The sequence below is a fragment of the Sceloporus occidentalis genome, unplaced genomic scaffold (genome assembly GCF_023333645.1).
Source record: "Sceloporus occidentalis isolate IW3139 unplaced genomic scaffold, rSceOcc1.0.p SCAF_3, whole genome shotgun sequence".
Taxonomy (NCBI): Eukaryota; Metazoa; Chordata; class Lepidosauria; order Squamata; family Phrynosomatidae; genus Sceloporus; species Sceloporus occidentalis.
In genome coordinates, this window is record NW_028316983.1 from 126,070,186 (window position 1) to 126,077,939 (window position 7,754).

Genomic DNA, 7,754 nt, shown 5'->3' on the forward strand with positions numbered 1-7,754 from the left:
GATACCATCTGCAAAATAACAGATCTTACACAAGGGAGAACCACAGCAATGAATGAGCCCACCAAGAATGCTTCTTTGATTTCTTCAAAACTACAGAGGCATGGAAAGAATTGTTTTAGAATTTTGAGGGGGGAAAAGTTGTAAATTTTAAAAATTATGTTGGCTCAGCCTTGGGGCCTTCATGTGACTCATAGGCTTCATTTTCCACACCGCCATACAAAGGTGATGCTGGCCTGAAAGTATGAGTAACTCAGTTCCTAAAAATGTTTTTCTTTAAGCAAGTCACTCTGACATTCTACAGTCTCTGTCTGTCTGTCTGTCTGTCTCTGTGTGTGTGTGCGCGCGTGTATGAGAAGGTAAGTAACAAGCAGAACTGAAAACTATAACATAAAACAAAATGTTTTCAGTTCTGCCTTTTTCAGTTGCCAAAGATAAAACTGAATTCCATACAAGGTGGCAGGTTAAAATACTCCATTTCCAGCATTCTTTGTGGAAGATGATTCAAAAAGGATGTTGAGAAACTGGAGCGTATCCAAAGGAAGGCGACTAAAATGATGAAGGGTCTGGAAACCATGCCCTATGAGGAATGCCTTAAGGAGCTGGGGATATTTCACCTGGAAAAGAGAAGGTTAAGCGGTGATATGATAGCCGTTTAAATATTTGAAGGGACGTCATATTGAGAAAGGAGCAAGCTTCTTTTCTGCTTTTCCAGAGAATAGGACCCAGAACAATGGATGCAAGCTCCTGGAAAAGAGATTCCACCTCAACATTAAGAGGAACCTCCTGACAGTAAGGGCTGTTTGACAGTGGAACACACTCCCTCAGAGTCTCCTTCTTTGGAGGTCTTTAAACAGAGGCTGGATGGCCCTCAGTTGGGGATGCTTTGATTTAGACTTCCTGCAGGGCAGGGGGTTGGACTGGATGGCCCTTGCGGTCGCTTCCAACTCTATGATTCTATGATATTATCCTCTAAGCTGAGGCCATATGGTATTTGGGTCTTAACTCTATAAATCCAAAATTTGTTCCTTGTGTTCAAAATGTCCGAAGGAGTTTCAAAGGATTCTCCAACAGCAGCATCCCAAGAACCAAAGATGCAGGGCACACAGAAGGGAGGATGGGCATGGTTATGTGAGTTCAAGATCATTCAAAGAACTACAATTACAGTTATGCAAACTGTCTTCCTCCTTCACGGTCTCTGTGATTCACACGTTGGGAGAGTAGCAAACTACCCACTAAAGGTGGTGAGAGTGTCATGTCAAAGACAAGAAAATATAATGGTTCAAACAGATTTATTGAAACACAAAACAACAATGTCAGTACTAGGCAACTGTGTTCTTACCTAGTCAACAACAGAGATGTTAACTCCATTTCAAACGTGAGCAGAAGACTGCCCTCCCAAGGGCAGCATTAGGTAAGTAACTGCAGCTCAGAAGATGCCATAGGCTCAAAGGTTTTCCTGGAAAATTGAGCAAACACAAGCCCAAACACCATCCAGGAGCCGCTCCTGACACCTGAGAGTGAAGATTCTGATACAGGATCCTGAAAATAGGAAGGATGCCCACTGAACTGGAAATGAAAGGGGGTGGCTATGAGGTAGTATTTCAGCAACAACAAGGAAAGGCCTGAATCCAAGAGGAACTCTAGAACATGTTGAACTGAAGCTTGGGATGGAGAGAGCTCTCTGGGTGATAGAAACAACATGAATTTAGAAAGGACCTAGAAAGGAAATGCTGTGATCACTGAAAGTTAATGTGGGTTTCTGAAAAACAAGTCAGACTAATGTTTCCTAAATTGCAAGAGGTCCCAAAAGGGTATTCAATGGAAGGACATGCTCAGAATTAAAAATGACTTTAACTGATTAGAGACCTGGGTCAGCACTAAAATTTCAGCAGGGAGAATCAGTGTGCATTACAGGTTTGCAATGTGATCCCTAGTGCCTTTTCCTTTCCTGAACCCTGCTTGCACATCTGGAATTTATTTCTCCATGCATGATTGGAGTGTATGCTGCAGAATTTTGAGTTTAATTTTGCTTGCATGGGAGATTAATACTATGGTCCTACAGGGAGAAGCAGGATACAAATAAATATTGTTGTTGCTGCTGTTGAAGTCTTTTGTATCTCATTTCTTGTGGAGTGGGATATATATTGATCATTTGCGGTCTATTGGCCACTGTTTTGTTTTCCACATTTGTTGGCATATTTTAGTTAACACTAAAGTTGCTTCTGTCTTTGTGCACTGTAGCAGTTCATTTAGGATTTCAGTTGGGATAGCATGTTGATCCTTGTGAAATATCCCATTTCACAAGAAAGGAGATTCAATAGATACAAAAGACTGCAGCATCTATTGTTAATAAATATCAAATATCTTGCTAAAACCATCATCAAGCCTCCAGTTATAACTCTCCTCAGCTGCCAAATCTACAGATTGCTCATAAATGCTGCCCAGAAAAGACCAGTCAGCAATCCAGGATGATACCTGTGTGATTCAAAGCATTGCATCACCTGTACAAGCAGACTGTCACTTTTAGGAGTAGATACTGGCAGAGCCTACCATATTACACAACACATTATCTGCCAATCCTGCAATCTAATTTATGTGATTGAATGTGGACATACAGATTGTCATCCATAGTATGTGGGTAAACCATCCACAGACCTGCATATACATTTCAGAAATAATAAGTCTGCAATCCTGACCAAGACGATGTAGCAACTGGTGGCCACACATTTCAGTTGAGAACAACAGAGCCTATTTGATTTGTCTGGTATTGAGCCGTCTTAAGACACTTTAGACAAAAGGGGGGATTTCACGATTTTTAGACTCAATACTGCAATACCACATGGCCTCAATTTAGAATATCATAGAATAAGAGAACAATAGAATTATAGAACTGGAAGACACTACAAGGATCATTCAGTACAATCCTCTGCCATGAAGGTATACAAAATTAAAGTATTCCTTACAGATGGCCATCCAACTTCTCTTTACAAATCGCCACAGAAGAAGACTCCACCACACTCTGAGGGACCATATTCTACTGTCAATTAGCTCTTACCATCAGGAAGTTCTTTCTAACGTTGAGGTGGAATGTCTTTTCCGCTCTGGTCAGGCCCCACCTGGAATATTGTGTCCAGTTCTGGGCACCACAATTTTAAAAAGATGTTGAGAAACTGGAGCATGTCCAAAGGAGGGCGAAAGGTCTGGAAACCATGCCTATGAGGATCAGCTTAGGGAGCTGTGTATGTTTAGCCTGAGGAAGAGGAGGTTAAGAGGTGACATGATAGCCATGTTTAAATATTTGAAGGGGTGTCATATTGACAATGGATCAAGCTTGTTTTCTGCTCCAGAGACTAGGACACCAAGCAATGGAATCATAGAGTTGGAAGAGACCGCAAGGGCCATCCAGTCCACCCCCTGCCATGCAGGAAATCCCAATCAAAGCATCCCCGACAGATGGCCATCCAGCCTCTGTTTAAAGACCTCTAAGGAAGGAGACTCCACTACACTCCAAGGGAGTGTGTTCCACTGTCAAACAGCCCTTACTGTCAGGAAGTTCCTCCTAATGTTAAGGTGGAATCTCTTTTCCAGCAGTTTGCACCTGTTGCTCCGGGTCCTGGTCTCTGGAGCAGCAGAAAACAAGCTTGCTCCCTCCTCAATATGACATCCCTTCAAATATTTAAACAGGGCTATTATATCATCCCTTAACCTTCTCTTCTCCAGGCTAAACATCCCCTGCTCCCTAAGTCGTTCCTCATAGGACATGGTTTCCAGACCCTTCACCATTTGGTCATTCTCCTCATTCCAGCTTGTCAATATCCTTCTTGAACTGTGATGCCCAGAAATGGACACAGTATTCCAGGTGAGGTCTGACCAAAGCAGAATAAAGTGGCACTATTACTTCATTCCATCTAAACACTATACTCCTATTGATGCAGCCTAGTATGGCACTGGCTTTTTTAGCTGCTGCATCACACTGTTGACTCATGTTTAGCTTGTGATCTACTAAGACTCCTAGATCCCTCTTACACTATTGTTGTCAAGACAAATATTCCTGAACCTATATCTATGCATTTCATTTTTTCTGTAGTACCTTACATTTCTCCCTGTTGAAATTCATTTTGTTAATTTTGGTCCAGCTCTCCATATCTATTAAGGTCATTTTGAATTCTGATCCTGTCTTCTTGGGTATTGGCTGCTGCTTCTAATTTACTGTCATCTGCAGGTTTGATAAGCATGCTCTCTATTTCATCATCCAAGGCATTGATAAAGATGTTGAATAGCACTGGGCCCAAGAGAGAACTCTGTGGCTCCCCAAAAGTCATATCTCTCCAGGATGAAAAGGATCCATTGGTGAGCAACCTTTGGGTTCAGTCTGTCAACCAGTTAAAAAACCACCTAGAAGTAGCATTTTCTAACCCACATTTTACTAGCATTTCCCCAAGAATATCTGGGGGGCTTTGACAAATGCCTTACTGAAATCAAGATACACTACAACCATAGCATTCCCTTCATCTACCAAGCTTGTTAATCTTTCAGAAAAAGAGAGATTAGTCTGGCATGACTTGTTTATGAGAAACCCACATTGACTTTAAATGATCATGGCATTCCTTTCGAAGTGCTTACAGACTGTATGTTTCATGATCTTCTCTAGAATGTTTCCTGCTATTGATGTCAGGCTGACTGGGAGCTAATTGTTTGGGTCCTCTTCCCCTATTCACTCTTTTTGAAGATTGGGGCAACATTTCACCTCCTCCAATCTGCTGGACCTCTCCAGTTCTCCAAGAATCCTCAAAGATTATTGCCAGTGGTTCTCAGATTACTTCTGCCACTTCTTTTAATATCCTTGGATGTAGTTCATCTGGTCCTAGAGATTTGAATTCATTCATACTGGCCAGGCATTCCTGCACTACCTCTTTACCTATTCTGTGCTGCATTTCCTAGTGCTCCATCTGCTCCATTTCCCCCAGGCTGAGCTCTGGTTTCCCTTTTGGAGATGACCAAGACAAAGAAGGTGTTGAGTAGTGCTGCCTTTTCTCTGTCTGCTGTTAGTATTTGTCCAGCTTCTCCATGCAGTGGCCCTACCATTTCCAATAAAATGCTGGAAACAAGAGTGTTCTAAACTGGACGTAGCTCAGTCCCAGCTGTAGCAACAGGAGCAGGTTGAAGTTGAAATGTTTTGCTTATGCTATACATTTTTCAGTTCTCTGTGTTAATCACTTCCGTGTGTGTGTGTGTGTGTGCATGCACATCCTTCTGGGATCCAGGATAAACGGAAGAAATGCTTTTGGTTTGCTTTTTTCATCCTTTCTCTCTGTGTGAAAGTGTTGAGCAGGCTGCATAATAATGATTCTGCAACAATGTGGAATCAATCCCACATTTTCTTTTTATGGGAATTTTATGCCACTACACAGAATTTGTTAGAATTTGTTGCCCATACAGATCATTTGTGGCCTCCAAAGGCAGCATTTCTGTTGCAGGAATTTCTGCTTCTGAACTTTTCTGAGAGCTTTCTGTGCTCTCCTGAAGTGTATCTGCTTCCCAGGAGCCCTGGGGGACAAGGAGGCAGTGCTGGGGAAGTAAGTGGCTTCAGCTCATGGTTGGCTCCCTTCCCTGGCGCTGATCGTCCCCTTCTTCCCCCAAATGAAAGGAGAGGAAGGAATAGTGTTGCCTCTTCTCACTTGCCTCTCTGACTCTCTTGCTGACAGTGAGGGCTGGGTGCCTCTATAAACCAATCTGTACTTCAAATAGATGTATAAATAATATTTATCTGTGGAGGTATGCCCTTGGAGCTAGGAGGTGAAATAAAGGTGCACATAAGTCTCAGATGGACCAAAAGGGCCGCCGACAGGCCAATCCAGGGGCAGGGTGTGCACATGGCGCATGCAGAGGACACGCTGGCGCTGCCTGACACCCAGCCGCAAAAGGAATAGCTCCTTTTCACAGCTAATTCAGGTCCATAGCATCTGGATGTGGTGGTCCCGTGGCAATTGCCCCATCTGCTTCACCCCAAGAGAACCAAATAGAGTGCTTAATCCTTCATGAGAGACAGTATATGGTTTAGTTTAGTTAGTTTTTCTGTAGTTGGCTAATGTGGAGACCTCACATACAGATTTTTGTTCAATAAAGTGTAGTCAGCTTGAGACTTGTATACACCATTTATGTAATTTTTCATTGCAGAATCTTGGCTTGGTGTTCAGGTCGAGCAATGGGGGCCAGTGTTTATGAAGGTACCACATCATCATATGTCTAAAAGAAAGCTAAAGCTCAAATCCGCAGCATAATAGGTTGTTTAATGCTGTTATTATCAAAGAAGTAATTGCAATACGAACCTGAAGGAAAAGCAATGTTTAGTCTCATTGCTTAGACTCCACCACCTTTGTATTTTCCAATTATCATTCAGATTGGAATGTGTACATGAAATCTCAACTCATTCAGATCAACCTGAACATGGCCTTTCCTACTTTTCACCACACTTTTGTGAAGGCAGGTACCCTCTGTTTCCAGTGTCAGTTCTTTCTGTACAACGGTTTAGCCAGAATAGATATGCAGTTAATTACTATTAATCTTCCAGATAGCCTTCTTGATCATCAGCAGAGCTATTACGGAGATGACACAATTTGGGAGAATCAGAAACACAGTATTTCATGTCAATCCTTCCCCCTTTATCCATGCTTCTCAAAGCTATCTGATGTGGAGAACTGACCATTTTTTCCCTAATGTTTAAGGGACTTGATGCCATATTTGCATCCATTTACCATAGCAGTTTCTTTCTTTCCTGGAAGTATGGTGCAGACCAGGAACCAATGGCCCAGACTGGCACCAGTCCAGGAACCACCACTTTGCATAGCAGTGTTCTAAATAGCGCAGACTTTGCTCTTGGGATCAGCATAAGGTTGTGTGGTTGTGTGACTATCAGAGCCATTCCCCTGATCATGCCTGTGCATGATTGATGATGGGGCACACAAAACATCTCCCATAATGCTGCACCACTATGGCATGAATGTGCTTTTTTAGTCTTTTAAAAAAAGGTTATGGGGGCTGCATAACTGCAGGTGTATTGACTCCTTTTGCAGCCATTTAATTAATTTAATTTCCTTCACCATGTTATTGTTGCTAAAGACTGAATGTTTCCCCAATTCAGCATTTACACGCATTTACCCTTAAAATCAAATCACTGCAAAAACAATGTTCTGAAACTTGTAGCTCTGCCTCCATTAAGTGTAAATTAAACATAGTATTTTAGTGCCTTTGATTTGCAACTTGAGGAGAGACTGTTGCAAGGAATCAAATGGGGATGTCAAACTGAGCTAATCAAAGGTTTTCCATTAGTAAATCAGAGAAACATTGTAAAGTGTCTCTAATTTGATTCATTTTAATGCTAGCTGCACCAAGAATCTCAAGTGGAAACTCTTCTTTCTTTCTCAAATGGTATTGTCAGATGTCTCACAAACTTTAAATTTAAACTTATCCCATCCCACATAAATAAAGGAAGCGGTCTTCTGTTAACAATACATCATGTATTTAACAATTTCTTCAAATCCCAGAGAAATGGAATGCAACATTGATTGAGCCTTTGTAAAATCCAGTGTCAAAGAGCAATGTTCCTCTACACCCTTCCTCCCACCTTCAACTAATGTCAATGTTGTTTTAAGGCACTCTGCAAAGAACAGCTTTCCTTTTCCAGTCTTTTCCAAATGAGAGAATACCTGGGTTTTTTAAATTTCCAAAATGATTTTCACAAGCTCCTACTTCTA